The sequence below is a fragment of the Cebus imitator genome, unplaced genomic scaffold (assembly GCF_001604975.1).
Source record: "Cebus imitator isolate Cc_AM_T3 unplaced genomic scaffold, Cebus_imitator-1.0 Scaffold149, whole genome shotgun sequence".
In the NCBI taxonomy this organism is placed as follows: domain Eukaryota; kingdom Metazoa; phylum Chordata; class Mammalia; order Primates; family Cebidae; genus Cebus; species Cebus imitator.
Genome location: NW_016107464.1, coordinates 4,401,150 through 4,417,289, shown reverse-complemented (window position 1 = coordinate 4,417,289; position 16,140 = coordinate 4,401,150). Strand labels below are relative to the sequence as shown.

The following is a 16,140-nucleotide window of genomic DNA, read 5'->3' as shown; positions in this document are numbered from 1 at the left end:
CCTCTATTAAAACTTGCGTATGCTTTGCAAAGTTCTCGTGCTGTGTTTTTCAGCTCCATCAAGTCGTTTATGTTCTTCTCTAAGCTGGTTATTCTAGTTAGCATTTCGTCTAAACTTTTTTCAAGGTTCTTAGTTTCTTTGCATTGGGTTCCTTTAGCTCAGAGAAGTTTGTGATTACCCACCTTCTAAAGCCTGCTTCTGTCAATTCGTCAAACTCATCCTCCATCCAGTTTTGCTCCCTTGCTGGTGAGGAATTGTGATCCCTTGGAGGAGGAGAGGTATTCTGGGTTTTGGTGTTTTCATCGTTTTTGCACTGGTTTCTTCCCATCTTCATGGATTTATCTACCTCTGGTCTTTGAAGTTGGTGACTTTCAGATGGGGTATCTGAGTGGGCATCCTTCTTGTTGATGTTGAGGTTATTTCTTTCTGTTTTTTAGTTTTCCTTCTAACAGTCAGGCCCCTCTGCTGCAGGACTGCTGGAAGTCCACTCCAGGCTCTGCTTGCCTGAGAATCGCCTGTGGGGGGGTCAGAATAGCAAGGATTGCTGCCTGTTCCTTCCTCTGGTAGCTTCATCACAGAAGGGTATCTGCCAGATGTCAGCCAGACCTCTCCTGCATGAGGTGACTCTTTGGATATACAGGGGTTAGGGAACTGCTTGAGGAGCCAGTGTGACCCTTGTCAGAGCTTGAGTGCTGTGCTGGGAGCTCCGTTGCTCCCTTCAGAGCTGCTGGGCAGGAACGTTTAAGTCTGCTGTAGCAGAACTTAGAACCACTCCTTTTCCCAGGTGCTCTGTCCTGGGAAGGTGTGGCTTTATTTATAAGTCCCTGACAGGCTGCTGCCTTTTTTCAGAGAGGCTCTGTCCAGCAAGGAGGGAGTCTAGTCACAGTCTGCCTGCAGAGGTGTTGAGCTGCTGTGGGCTCCCTGCAGCTGCTGTGTATACTTCTTTGTGCTTTTGTTTACACAAGTAAAATTAGAGCTGCCTCAGTAATGGCAGACGCCCCTCCCCCCGCAGAGCTCGACTGTCCAGGGTTGAGTTCAAACTGCTGTGCTGGTTGCGAAAATCCCAAGCCAGTGGGATTGTTTGCTGGTCTCTGTGGGGGTGGGACCCACGGAGCCAGGTCACCTGGCTCCCCACCTTCAGCCCCCTTCCTCTCAGGTGTATGGGCAACTCTGTCTCGCAGGCATTCCTGGTGCCAGTCAAAACAGCTGCTCGGATCTGTGCTGGGAACTCACAGCACAGCTGAATCCACTGCCCAGATTTCCCTGGAAACCTGCAGCACCTGTCAGCATGCAGGGAAAATATTGTAAGTATCTCCTGGTCTGTGGGCTGCAAAGACTGCACGAGAAGCACAGCATCAGAACCGGAGCTCTGGAGTGGCCAGACATCCCCGATGGCCTCCGCTGGATAGGAGGGTGTGCCCTCTGGCCTGTTGCACTTCCTGGGTGAGGCATCGTCCCACCCTGCCTCGGTTTGCCCTCCTTGGGCTACACCCACTGTCCAACCTGTCCCATTGAGATGAACCTGGTGCCTCAGTTGGAAATGCGGAGATCACTCGCCTTCCGTGTTGCTCCCGTGGGGAACTGCACTCCAGAGCTGTTCCTATTTGGCCATCTTGGCAGAAGTCCCTCGATATTAAGGAATTAAATACCCACACAAACACGTGCATACATAGAAAGTAGAATTAGTAAATACCTCCAAGAGCAAATTCCTTGAAAAGACCAGCAATAGAGGAAAGTAACAATTATCTCTAACCAAGAAAAATAGGGAGAAATACAAACAATGATGGAAATGAGAAAGGTGATATGATCAGAGATTCTAAGGAAATGCTAAAATTTGAATTAAAATAAATAATCCTCTAAAAAATATAAATTGCCAAATCATTCTGAAGGAGATATAGAAAAGATAGACAAAAATAGAAAGGTCTAGAAAAGTTATTTTTAAAATAAGTCCTGAAATAGGCACCAGGTCCATATAGTTTTACAGGTGAATTATATTAAGCCTCATGTAATAGATAACTCCTGTGCTATTTAGGTGGTTCCACGGCATAAAAGTTGAAATGCTCCTTAATTCATTTTACAAATCTAGCATGTCATTCACATCAAACTGTCAAGACCAGTTCGGTCATAGAGACCCCAACCCAGGCAGCACTGAAGGAATTAAGAAACAGAAACAAAGATAGAGTGCAAAAGGAGGATCAGAGTGGGACCATCAGGGGACTGACAGCATTTCCCAGATGAAAGCCCAGAGCAGACTCTGACCCACATATTTATTCTTAGTGAACAATTGATTATTTTTAATAAGCAGGTGCTCAGTGTTTCTTCATAGAATAAAGATAGACTAAATGGGCAGATAATGCCTGTTCACTACTAAAATAGAAATAAGATAAGAGAGCACTCTTTGAGTCAGCAATGGGGACAAGGTCAAATATCCTGTGTTTTGGGAGCTGGTTTAACTAGTGCATAACCAGCACATATTGCCTACTATTCTAGCAGATTCCTCCCTGGGGATGGCTCAGTGTTCCTTGCTATCGCCTCTCAGCAAACAACATACACTCCATCACACACATGTCAAGACCGTTTCCCAGCATCAAACCTTATGGTTTTTTATTCACAAAGATATATCAAGCACATTAAAAGCTGAATATTAATATCACATAAATATATTTGCAAAAATAACAAGTCAAATACTGCAAATCAAATCAATATATTAAATTATATATTCATATATAATTCATTAAATATTGCATATATTAAGTATATGGAATATAGTAAAAATATATATCATGATGATTACAAGTCTGATTCAATATTAGAAAATCTGTTATTATAATTTATTGTTTTAAAAGACTAAGAAAGAAAAATATGATCATCTTGATAAAAACCCAAAAGGAATTTAATAAAAATCCTGAAGATAAGGGATATGTAATTATATCAACACCCATTTAGAAGAAAAATCTAAGCACATATCTTAGAAAATCAGAAGTAAGAGGAGAATGGAGGATACTCATCACTTCAGTGTCTAATGTTGTCTCGAAGGGTCTAGCTAATGCAATCAACAAAAAATAAGAAAAAAACCTATGAATTTAACTCAAAATTATTAATTAAACAAACTTTGATATAATTGTACAATGGAAAAGTGTCACACATATCAGAGAAAATGTAATGTCATGGAAAAATACAATGTATATAAAAGAGATAGTGACAAATGATACAGATTACAGATATAGGCAACGTATTGAGGTATATACAACAAAATTTCAAGTGGAGAATGTTCTGTTGATGGAGATAGTGGGCAGTGGGTTGGCTTGTTCAGTTGGCCTCTCATTCGCTATTCACTGGAGTTTCAAGGGATTTCAAATAAGTAGGAAGGGGTTTGGCCAGGAAGAGAAAAATCTGACCTAATTCTTATTCTTAGGATCAAAAAGATACTATAGTCCCCTGGTTAGTGAGGAACCCTCAAGACTTCACCAAGTTGATGGAAAACAAAAGGTTTCCCTCAGGAGACTAATCCCTTAAAATAATAAGCCCTTTATAATTGTATAGTCATTTGGGAGGACCACGTAAAATGGGAAATGGAAATAGCACTGCATTAGGTTCCAGGCTAGCCTCACCACCAGCTCCTATATGTGACCTCAGGAAAGTCTCCTTTTCTTTCTGGGCCTCCATTTCCTCATCAGTACAATGAAGGTGCTCATTGTAGAGTACACCTCTTCTACAAACCTACCTAACCTAAGTTCTAAGATCTCACAGGTAAAACAAAAACTCACCTCCATCCCCTGGGATGGCTCGGGCGATGCTCTGGCTGCACTTTAGAACTCTGGTGTTAGATGGTGCTCTGCTTTCCCCATAGAGGGCTGAGTCCCCAGGAGCTCAACATCCATGCCTGTCCCTTGCATCTGCTGTGCTGCTGGACTCTCTCGGATCTTCTTTGGCCCTGCTTCAGGGTTGACAGCAAAGTTATGCTCACAGGCTCCTGCACTCTCCCAACATGTTGAAACTCAAGCCTATTTGGCAAGAAATTTGGCACCACTGGTGCAAGGGATGGCAGTCTGCCCACAGCCCCACTGCATGCCAGGCTTGGCCTGCAGGTTGGAGCTTGCTTTCCTTCTACCCAGGGCTTGAGTCACACTGGGCAGGGACTACAGGGTCTCCTGGCTTTCCATGTGGCCTGGGAGAGTTTCTGGAAAGCCTATGCCAGCTCCTTTGGGCTGTCCTTCTCAAAGAACAAGTGGTGGCCAGTGATAAAGTAGTTCCTTGCCACTGGCAGGAAGCCCCGTTACACCCCAAAAGGGAAAACCTCTGAGTTTTCATGGATTAGTTCTGCCTCTTCAGACATTACCTGAGGACAGGTTAGGCTTGAACTCTTAAGGAACATGGTGGAGGAAATCTTTCTATAGGTCTACAAGAAATGGAGGAGATGTTTCTGCTCAGGCTTCAGGGTCAAGCAGACGAGCCTGGTCCAAATACTTAGTTCAGTTACCTCCTAACCTCTTTTGTGAATTGGTTTTTTTTCTTATACACTGTGTTATTTCCTTGGTTTATTTCTTACATGCTACGTTTTTCCTTTGCAATGCTATAAAGGAATGCCTCAGGCTGCGTAATTTGTAAAGAAAAGAGATTTATTTGCCTCATGGTTCTGCAGGCTATATGAGCATGGCACCAGCATCTGCTCAGCTTCTGGGGAGGCCTCAGGAAGCTTACAGTCATGGAGGAAGGTGACGGAGGAGCAGACCAGTCACATGGAGAGAGCAAAAGCAACAGAGGGAGAGCACCATGCTATTTTAAACAACCAGATCTCACATGAATGAATAGAGCGAGCATCTACTCATTCTCAAGAGGACAGCACCAAGCCATTCATGAGGGATCCACCCCCAGGACCCAAACACCCCCCACTAGGCCCCAGTTCTAACACTGGGGTTCACATTTTAACATGAGATTTGGAGGAGACACACATCCAAACCATATCACATGCTTAGTATAGTGTCTGGTAAACATACAGTATAGAAACGGCTTAATAAATGTGAGTTGACTCTTCCTCCTCCCTGAATCTTAACCGATTTATATGCCCTGACACACACACACACACACACACACACACACACACACTCTCTCTCTCTCTCTCTCTCTCTCTCTCTCTCTCTCTCTCTCTCTCCTTTCGCAACCAGGGCCCTGGAAGCTCAGATTAGGGGAGAATTAGAAAGTAGATAGAGGGGCTGGACACGTTGGCTCACACCTGTAATCCCAGCACTGTGGGAGGCCAAGGTGGGTGGATCACTAGGGGTCAGGAGTTCAAGACCAGCCTGGCAAAAACAGTAAAACTCCATCTCTACCAAAAATACAAAAATTAGCTGGGTGTGCTGGGTACATGCCTGTAATCCCAGCTACTCAGGAGGCTGAGGCAGAAGAATTGCTTGAACCCAGGAAGCGGAGGTTGCAATGAGCCAAGATCACACCATTGCACCCCAGCCTGGGCGATAGAGCGAGACTCTGTCTTAAAAAAAAAAAAGAGTAGATAAAGGGACCAATCCACTCCCCACCATTCTCCACTTTCCATATGTGACTCCTCCCCCCAATCCCCATCACACTGCCAAGAGATGGCCCAGAGTCCCTCTCCCTACAACTCCCCAGAACATCACAATTATATCCAACAGTTACTGAGCAGTTCTCCTTTGCCGGGAGCTGTGCTGAATGCCTTTTGTGTAGGATTCCCCAGTCTGGGAGCCAGGCCAGGCCACCCTCAGTTGTCCCAGCTAGGCCGGGTTTCCAAGACAAAAACTTCTCGGACTCCTGCAGCCCCCAAAATCTCCAAGCAGCTGGGCACAGTGGCTCATACCTGTAATCTCAGCACTTTGGGAGGCCAAGGCAGGCAGATCGCCTGAGGTCAGGAGTTCAAGACCAGCCTGGACAACATGGTAAAACCCTGTCTTTTCTAAAAATACAAAAATTAGCTGGGTGGGTGTGGTAGTATGCACCTGTAATCCCAGCCTCTTCGGAGGCTGATGCAGGAGGATCACTTGCACTCAGGAGGTGGAGGTTGCAGTGAGCCTAGATTGCACCACTGTACTCCAGCCTGGGTGATACGGTAAGACTCTGTCTCAAAAAACAAACAAGCAAATAAACAAAAATCCCCAAGCATGACTTCCTGAGGCTGGACATTACCAAGAGCAAGCCTTCGAAACCTAGTGCTGTCCCATATGCCACCTTTCTTAGTCTTAGGATTATCATTTCAATTTTTTTTTCTGAACTGATATAGCAATGTTCCTTGGAAAAAAAAAAAAAACATTGAAAATGAAATTTACCAAAGTCATTCTATCAACTTTGCCTTTCAGTTGGGTTTTACCAAGTTTGACAAATTGGAGTTATACTAACAGCTTTCTAGTCCTTTCACAAATATATAGATCGGCAACCCTGAAACTTGAAAGGAAAGGAAATTACCCATTTAAATAGACTGGGTCTGCCCAGCAGCTCCCTTTCCCCTTCCTTTCTCTCCCTATATATATTAACAGAATTTCTTAAGACGTCTCCTAGCAGCGTTTCCACTGTAATTAATTGCTTTTCACTCAAAGTGACACATCTAAGAAATGAACTAGCACAAAGAAAGATATATTTAAGAAATCGAGAGCTCAGTTAACTTTGCTACAGATTGCTGTGAAAAGAAGTAGCTCCTCTTTAGAAAAAGAGGGACTTGAAGATTAAAGAAGTTTGCCTCACTTAGAAAAACACTACAAGAAACAGGGCAAAATGTTATCAGTGCTTGCCTGTGGGTGATGGAATGGTAGATACATACTTCTTTGCTTCTAATGCTTTTGTGAGCTTTCTAAATGTTCAAAAGTAAGCACGAGTTATTCTTATAAAGAAAAATATGATAGCTGAGTGATAGCTGCTAAAATTAAGACCCCAATCTCACAAGTCATTTTCCATCTCTCACTTCCCACCTTTTCCTGGTGGAAACATCAGGGCAAAGGAGGGGGAAGGTTGTATCATTGAGAAGGCTTTGCCCTTGAGTGAGCAGATGAGAACTCAAGAGAGTGCACAATTTGCCCACAGTCATGAGGTCATTGGCAAAGTTATGATTGCTTTTTGTGGCTCTAGGTTATTAGGTTATCTGCCCATAGTATGGTGTGATACTTTCCCCATTGCTCAGTTCCAATAAATAATTAATAATTGCTCTAAGGTCTAGCTCAGTGGCTCATGCCTGTAATCCCAGCACTTTGGGAGGCCAAGGTAGGCGGATTACGAGGTCAGGAGTTTGAAACCAGCCTGGCCAATATGGTGAAACCCTATCTCTACTAAAAGTACAAAAATTATCCAGGCATGTTGGCATGTGCCTGCAGTCCCAGCTACTCAGGAGGCTGAGGCAGGAGAATCACTTGAACCCGGGTGGCAGAGGATGCAGTAAGCCAAGATTGCACCACTGCACCCCAGCTTGGACGACAGAGCAAGACTCCACCTCAAAAAAAAAATTGCTCTAAGCCAGTCCAGAAACACAGGCACGCCCTTTAGAATAGATACTCCCAAGAAAACAGAAAATAACAAGTGTTGGTGAGAATGTGAAGAAATTAGAAGCCTTGTGCTCTGTTGGAGGGAACATATGATTGTATTCAACTGCTATGGAAAATGGTATGGTAGCTCCTTAAAAAATTGAAAATAAAACTAACATATGCTCCAGCAATTTCTCTTCAGGGAATATTTCCAAAAGAATAGAAAGCAAGGGTCCATGTTTATTGCAGCATTATTCATGATAGCCAAGAGATGGGAACAACTTGACACTGACAACTCTATCCATTGACAGAGGAATGATAAAGACAATGCGGTCTATCCATATGATGGAATATCATTCACCCTTAAAGAGGAATGAAATTCTGATACATGTGACACATAGATGAACCTTGAGTACATGACACTAGGAAATAAACCAGTCACAAAAATACATATGCTGCATGATTCCACTTATATGAAGTATCTAAAGTCATCAAATTCATAGAAACAGAAAGTACACTGGTAGTTAGCAGGGGCTGGAGGGAGGAGGTGAGAGTAGTTATTGTTTAATGGGTATAGATTTCTGTATCACAAGATGAAAGTCTTTTGGAGTGATGCTTCACAACAATGTGAATATATTTAACACAACTGAACTGTACACATAAAAATGGTAAAACAGCTGGCTGTAGTGGCTCATGCCTATAATCCCAGCACTTTGGGAGGTCAAGGCAGGTGGATTGCTTTAGTCCAGGTGTTTGAGACCAGCCTTGCCAACTTGGCAAAACCCTGACTCTACCAAAAAGATTAAAAAAAAAATTAGCTGGGCGTGGTGGTACAGCTACTCAGGAGGCTGAGGTGAGAAGATTGTTTGAGTCTGGAAGGCAGAGGTCACAATGAGCTGAGGTCGTTCCACTGCACTCCAGCCTGAGTGACAGAGTAAGACCCTTTAAAAAAAAAAAAAAAAAAAAAAAGGCAAGATGGTAAATTTTATGTTATGTGGGGGTTTTTAAACCACAATTTTATAAATAAAAAGTATAGGTTAGGCCAGGCATGGTGGCTCATGCCTGTAATCTCAGCACTTTGGGAGGCCAAGGCGGGCGGATCACCTGAGGAGGTCAGGAGTTCGAGACCAGCCTGGCCAACATAGTGAAACCTCATCTCTACTAAAAATATAAAAATCAGATGGGTGTGGTGGCAAGTGTCTGTAATCCCAGCTACTCAGGAGGCTGAGACAAGAGAATCACTTGAACCTGGGAGGCAGAGGTTGCAGTGAGCCAAGATCATGCCATTGCACTCCAGCCTGGACAAGAGCGAAACTCCGTATCAAAATAAAGAATAGGTTGAAGACATGTGCAGGCCACTGTCTGTTTCCATGGGCTTAAGTGCATTTCTATAATAACCCTGGCAGTGATCTGATCAGCAGGCAGCCTGTGGTCACCCTCCATAGATCCCATTGGTTCCTTCATGTCACACCCACATCGGGAGCCAGACAAAGGTCCACTAGACATGGAGTGACCAGAGCCCAAGAACAGGGAGGTCCCTGAAACCAAGCTGACTTCCTGTGGATGCCCTTTAACTCCTAAGTGAGCAGCCCCAGGGGAAGACAGCGTTGGCCTCGGAGCTCAGCAGGCCTGAGACTTTTAAGAGAGGAGGGGTTGGAGTCCACTCCAGGAAGAGGAGGGCTAAGGGGCAGAAAGCTAGAAAGAGAGTTACAGTCAGGCCCCTGCAGTGTCATACATCAGTGGGGCCCAAGGATTGATTTCCAAAGCAGAAAGAGGAATCAGAGATCAGCCCTTCCTACTGCTGGGCTGCCTTTCCTGTTCAGGTCACTCAGCTTGACTTCTTGGTGTCACTCTGATTCCTCCAGCCTCTGATGTCCTATTACTTACCTTGGCTCCTACCTCTCATGTCTCCCTGATCTTTCTATTATTTGCCACCTCTGCTCATGAATTTTTTCATTTATTCTTCCACTCGTTCTTCTGTTCATTCATCGAATTTATTATAAAGGTTAAGAGCACAGACTCTGCAGCCACACTGCCTGGGTTCAAGCCCCAGCTCTGCCCTTGACCTTGGGAAAGTTACTTCTCTGTGCCTCCATTTCTCCATCCCTAAAATGGAAATTAAGATTACCTCAAAGTGCTACTAGGACATTAAAGGACTTAAATCCATGCCTGGCATATAGTCAGCACTCAAAGCATGTTAGGTTTGATCATTCATTCATTCATTCATTGAATCAGCAAACATTCACAAAGTATGTACATCAGGAACAGGTGAAGCTATATTGGGGGAACGAAGAAAAAGAATTTAGATACAGGCCTTGCCTTGATTTGCCTCCAGACTAGTGGGGGAAACAGACTTATATGCAACTAAATGTAAACCAAAAAAGGAAAATACGCAAAGCACCGTATGCAAGAGGGCAGAAAGAAAGGAAGAAATTATTTGTTGGGGGAAATGTCTCCTCAAAAATGTAGCCTGTAAGCTGGACCTATAAGTCAGTGTAAGATTCAAGAAACTGTAAGATTTAAGAGGCTGAAGGGAGCCTCTTCCTGATGGAAGCTGAGCCTAGAAATATGTGCACACTTGGGAAATGAAGAGAAGCGCTATGCCCCTGGGTTAGGGTTGCCAGAGAAAATACAGGATTCCCAGTTAAGTTTGATTTTCAAATAAACAAACACGTTTTCAGTACAAATATGTTCCAAATATACAAAAAAATCATTGCTTACCTAAAACTCAAATACAATATAACTGGGCATCCTACACTTTAATTTGCTAACTCTGGCAGCCCTACCCTGGGGTGAGAACAAACCTGCTTTCAAACCTGTGACCTAGGTCACAGTTCTGGGTTCCCCACTCACCCAATTTCTGGTTTGCTACTTTCATGAGTCTTTTGGCATTCTTGACCCTGGGCTTCACAGGGACCTTTATAAACTGTCAGCAAATCATTTGGTGTCACCTTGTTATTAACGGTCACTGTCCCCAACCCCCAGGCAGAGATGAATGGAAACATCTCACATTTGTTCACCCTGCTGAAGGTCACTGTGTCTTCCGTTATTATGTTGGCGTCTTGATTTTTCTGAGATCATATCTCTTTTTCTTCCCTTTGAGATTCGTTAACATCACGAGGGGAAGGAATTCATTCCCTTCATGGCTGTCGGGAAGAGGGACGGGCATTGGAAGGAATCCAGCAGAACGACGTGTCTGAAGCCTGCAGCACTGGCTGTGAGGTGCACTGAAAGGACCAGGTCTTCAGGGTGGGCCCGGAGCTGCTACAGGCTGATGGCATTTTGTGCCAGCTCTTGGGGCATGCCTAGATTCCACCCAAGCTGGTCTTTCCAGAGGTTATCAGCAGTGAGAGAAGCAGCTGCTAAACCTTCACCTACAGAAGAGTAGCCCGGGCAATCTGCAACCAAGTCAGAGGCTGAGGACATAAAAGGCAGTCCTCAGGACCCTCCCCTCATCCATAAAACATGCCAGGCAAAGTCATTTCACGCCCCAGCATCCACCCGCTGTTCCAGAAAGGTACACCTATTCATCTTTCTCAAAAATGTTTATGGAGAGGAATTATCAGCAAGAGAAAACAAATCCTTGGGTGAGATAGTGCCCTTTGTGGGCTATTTCAGTGGAACGCTGACAATGGGGATGATGTCTGGCTTGACTGTGGTATGCCTGAGAGCACCAGGGAGAGACAGCCTTTAGAAAAATCCCTGGGGCTGGGGGATTCTGCCACTTGGTACCTGCCTGTGTGATGGCTTAGCAGAAAGATAGGTGTCGAAATAAAGTTTCTGAGATTAAAGGAAAGTGGAAGGGGGTGTTCTTTTCTTGTTGATACACTCAAAGCTTAAGCAGGCTCTCAGGCCAGAAGACATGAGACAAAAACTAATAATGAAAAGAAATGACCCCCCCACATCGACTCAGCTGCCTCAAGCAGGACGATTTTTCCCATCAGGTGCCACACATACAGAACAGAGAATTTACGAGTTTCTCAAGGGCCTCGAAAAAAGTTTCATGCACTGCCAAAATTCTCATTGACTCCAAGATACAAAATGAAAATTCCACAGCCAAAATGTAATGAAATGTTCTGAAATTCTGTGTTACATCAACTCTACACATCCTTAATACTTAGTATCTATAATTTTTTATATTTTAAAACAATTAGCAGATTATTTCACTTCAAGGAAGTCCTATGTACAATGATTTCCAAGAAATCATAGCCATTGAAAATAAAATTAGCAAAATAATCCTCAAAGCAAAATTATTAAAATGCCCCCAAAACTATTTTAGAGAAAATGAATTGCATTTCTCCCAGTGGGATGTGGGGGCATTTTGGTGTGTGCTACGTCATGGGTCAGTGTGTCTAGAAATTAGACTGCTCAGCTTCTACAAAGGTCTTTGAACAACCCTGGTCCTGTGGGGTCAGGGCCTCATCAAAAGTTGTAAAGAAAGCAGGTATACACAGACAGAAGTGAGAAAGACATGGTCTTTTGCAGCCAACTAATTGTTTTGTTCATGTAACTCAGAGACCATTGAAACTGAAAGGAACCCTGGTCATCATGGTGCCCTGTGCAAAGATGGGCTGGTCTCTCAGTCTCAAGACATCGAACTTATTTGGTAAAATGAGACACCTGAGGCTCACAGAGGGAGAGGTCACACCTAAAGTCACATAGTACAAGCTTTCTTTAGGGGCCATAGACGTGGGACTGAGGAACTACAAGGTTAGAGGTCAGATTCCAGACCCCTCCCAGACTCAGCCATTGCCACTGTATCTGGGCTTCCTGCTTCCTTCTCCAGGACACTGGTTCATGCCCCACTTTTGGCAGAATATCTGGGCCTCTGGACATTCACTCACTGATTTAATTTTGGAGAGTCTAGCTCATATTCTTAGATGTTTATCGATGTTTGCCATCCATTTGTTCATCCTTGGGCTTTCCTAACCTTGGTCCAGGCACGCTGCTTCCTAGGCCTTCTGGTTGGAGGCCCACCTTATCCTGTGCAAATCACCTAGGCCAAGATGTCCTTTCCAGCCCAGGCTCAACCAGCAGACCAGCCAGCTGGCTGATGCCACGGCCACAGCAACATTTTGGCACCTTGACCATGCCCTCGGACGCCCCCTTGTGGCCACTGGGAGAGGTGCACCGCCTGGGACTCGGTCCACCCCATGCGTGCCAAGTACATTTGAGCCAGCTTGATTATTCTTTCTGTAAAGGCTTCCTTATTCCTGGATGACTGTTACTTGGGCAGCATTACTCTCCTCCACTCCTGCTCTTCCATTTAATTGCCCATGGCAGCCTCAGCCTCCCTGTTTGAGCCATTGGTCCACCAGCTCCCAAGGACTCTTGAGCACCAGTCGAAAGCAATAAGCCTGGGGATAAGGATGCAGAGGAGATGTCAGATGCAGTCCATGGTGGGAAGTTACAGCCAATAAAGGCCAGTCAAAATGCTCACCAAAAATTTAAAAATAATTTGAGGTTCAAATTATGCTGTGCCAAGAACTTCAAGAATTAAGAAATGGTGGCCGGGCATGGTGGCTCATGCCTGTAATCCCAACACTTCGGGAGGCCAAAGCAAGCAGATCACGAGGTCAGGAGTTCGAGACCAGCCTGACCAACATGGTGAAATCCCGCCTCTACTAAAAATACAAAATTAGCTGGGCATGGTGGCACGTGACTGTAATCCCAGCTCATCAGGAGGCTGAGGCTGGAGAGTAGCTTGAACCCAGGAGGCGGAGGTTGCAGTGAGCCAAGATCGCACCACTGTACTCCAGCCTGGGTGACAGAGTAAGACTCCATCTCAAAAAAAAAATAAAAATAAAAAAAGAATTAAGAAATGGTGTAAAATGGTGGGGAGGCCAAAAAAAAAAAGGAATTAAGAAATGGTGTAAATGGCTGGGGAGATCCCTGGAGAGAAAAAGAATCAAATTGGTCTTCGAGAGACAGGAAGTCTTTTTAAAACAGAAGAAAGGACAAATAGCATTCTGGAAGAAAACAAAAGCCGTAAGAAGCAATAACTAACAGCCTGGGCAACATGGGGAAACCCCATCTCTACCAAAGATACAAAAAATTAGCCAGGCGTGGTGGCGCAAACCTGTAGATGCAGCCACTTTGGGGACTGAGGCAGGAGGATCACTTGAACCCCAGGAAGTCAAAGCTGCAGTGAGCCAAGATTGCACCACTGCACTGCAGCCTGGGTAACAAAGTGAGACCCAGTCCCAAAAAACAAAAAAAAAGTGAAAAAAAAAATAGATGCAATAACTAAGGTAGAATTATGGCTTAAATAATATTTTTAAGGAAAAGATCAAATGGAGATGAACTCTTTCATATTTTCTCCAGATGCTCAGCTTCCTTTGTTAGTTCTTTTTTGCAAAGCATGCACCACACTCTGACTCTGCGATGTTTACATTGTCTCCCTTCTGCTGTTCATTAAGACCCTCTTGGTTGCAAGTAACAGAAATCCAACTTAAATTAGCTAGGGCAAAAAAGAAATGTATAGATGGAAATAACTGAGGACATGGATAACACTGCATAAGGTACGCCTTCAAATCCAGGGTTGGCACAATAGGATCAGTGCACTCTCTCTTTCTCCCCTTTTTCAGCTCTGTTTTTTGCTCTGCTTTTTACCCTTTGGGGGCCTCATTCTCTCCTACCACAGCTGGGCTTCCTCTAAGAGTCAGGGATAATGGCTTCCAAGGTAACCCGTTTCACGTCCTTCCAGCTGTGACCCCAGGGGCAAGAAAATGTCTTCCCCAAGCCTTTCCTTGACTAGCACCCCTTCTCTGCTCTCCCCTGGATCACAGGAGCTAGAAGCCTGGGATCTACATGTCCCAGAATCTCTGTCTTCAGAGTCCTGCACTGAAAAACACCAATGAGAAGCACTTGCCAAGATCTAGAAGGTAGAAAGAAGGCAGAAGTCAGATTTTTGCTCCTCTGGCAATGTCAAACTTTGAGCTTAGGCAGACACAGCATTTTGCAACAGGTTCAAGGTATTTTCCTGAAAATCTCAGGCCTTGGGATTTGAGGCAGCTGAGATCATCCCTAGTAATTTTCTGAGTTCCTTCGAATTCCCTGTCTATGAGAGCTAATGACAAAACTATCGGCCTTCTTTGACCTTTGCTTGTCCAGACTGTCTTTTGTGTTTTGTTTGTCCAGATTTTGCAAGCACTTGATTGCCTTCATTCAATCCCTTTCCAGATGGAAGGCCTAGAGTGGTTTCTGTTTGTGACCATACCCTAAGTGATTTATGCACGCACCCTTGTCCAGGAGTGGGGGTGGGGTGGGTTGAGGGAAGTTGGGGGTGGGGAGGATGTTAGGAGCCAAGTCAAGAGCAAATAGTCGAAGAAATGTTCAGGTAGGGGATGAGGTGAGACCGTGAAGCGTGCTGAATGTCAGACAGTCAGACTTGATGTGCTGGGGAAAAATGAAGCCAGGTGAATATGATGACAAGGGCCACATTTTAGGGCAACCCATGGTGGCATGTATGGGACAGATTAGGATGAGGGCAACAGAAAGGAGGCAGTAGCAATAGGTGTCCTAGAATGGGGAAATGGGAAAGTACAAAAAGGGTGCGTCTGACAGGTGTGTTGGAAGAAAAAGTAGGATATTTTGGTTTATTGTATTTAAGTACTTAATAGCGGCTGCCATTTATGGAGTTATGATTATGCATCAGGTGATCTGCTAGGTTCTTTATTTGTTATAATTCTGCAAGGCCAAAACCATCTATATTTATAAAGAAGAAAACCAGGTTCTAGGAATATTCATTGACAGGCTCAATCAGCCAGGGACGTGAGCCAGAACTTGAGCTCTCCTCTGCTGCTCTTCACAGCCTACATTCATCCCACCCAAGTGGGCTACTTTTCTTTCCACTCTGAGCCTTTTTCTTTTTTTTCGAGACAGAGTCTCACCCTGTCACCAGGCTGGAGTGCAGTGGCACAATCTTAGCTCACTGCAACCTCTGCCTCCTGGGTTCAAGTCATTTTCCTGCCTTAGCCTCTGGAGTAGCTGGGATTATAGGCACTTCCCACCTAATATTTGTACTTTTAGTAGAGACACAGTTTCACCGTGTTGGCCAGGCTGGTCTCGATCTCATGACCTCATTATCCCCCGCCTCAGCCTCCCAAACTGCTGGGATTTCAGGTGTGAGCCACGGCACCCTGCCTGGCTCCAGGCCTTTTAACAGCATAAAGGGCCACTCTCGATTCTCACCTGGTAAGAGACAGATAATCAAAAGAGGAGAGCCTCTGTCCACCTGACATGAAGCTCTAAGAGGAAATGACCAAACAAATCCAAACTGATGGATATTCTGTAAAACAACCGGCCTGGTCTCTTTAAAAAACATCAGTGTTATAAAAGACCAAAACCCAAAAAAGACTGAAATACTCTTTGAGATGAAAAGAGACGCAAGAGACTTAACAAGTAAATGCAGTAAGTGATCCTGGATTGAATCCTGAATCAAAAAGAAAAACTATAAGAAACATTTTGTAAACAATTGGTAAAATAAACCAGGTATCCGTTAAATGGTAATGTATTAATGTGAAACTTCCAAGTGTAATCGTGGTATTATGGCTCTGTGGGAAAATGCCCTTGTTCTTTGGAGATAAACTGAACAAGGAGATAAACTGAAATATTTAGAAGTAAATCAACACAATGTTTCCAAGTAATTCTCAGATGG

General features: G+C 44.3%; 1 long non-coding RNA gene across 1 annotated transcript in view; it reads right to left on the bottom strand.

Annotated features, from left to right (window-relative positions):
• Positions 1–3,976, bottom strand: part of LOC119473323 — a 50,256-nt gene extending 46,280 nt beyond the window's left edge. Inside the window, exon 1 of the long non-coding RNA XR_005202526.1 lies at positions 3,768–3,976. This is a non-coding gene — a long non-coding RNA (uncharacterized LOC119473323). The remainder of the gene's footprint in view (positions 1–3,767) is intronic.
• Positions 3,977–16,140: the final 12,164 nt, after the last annotated feature.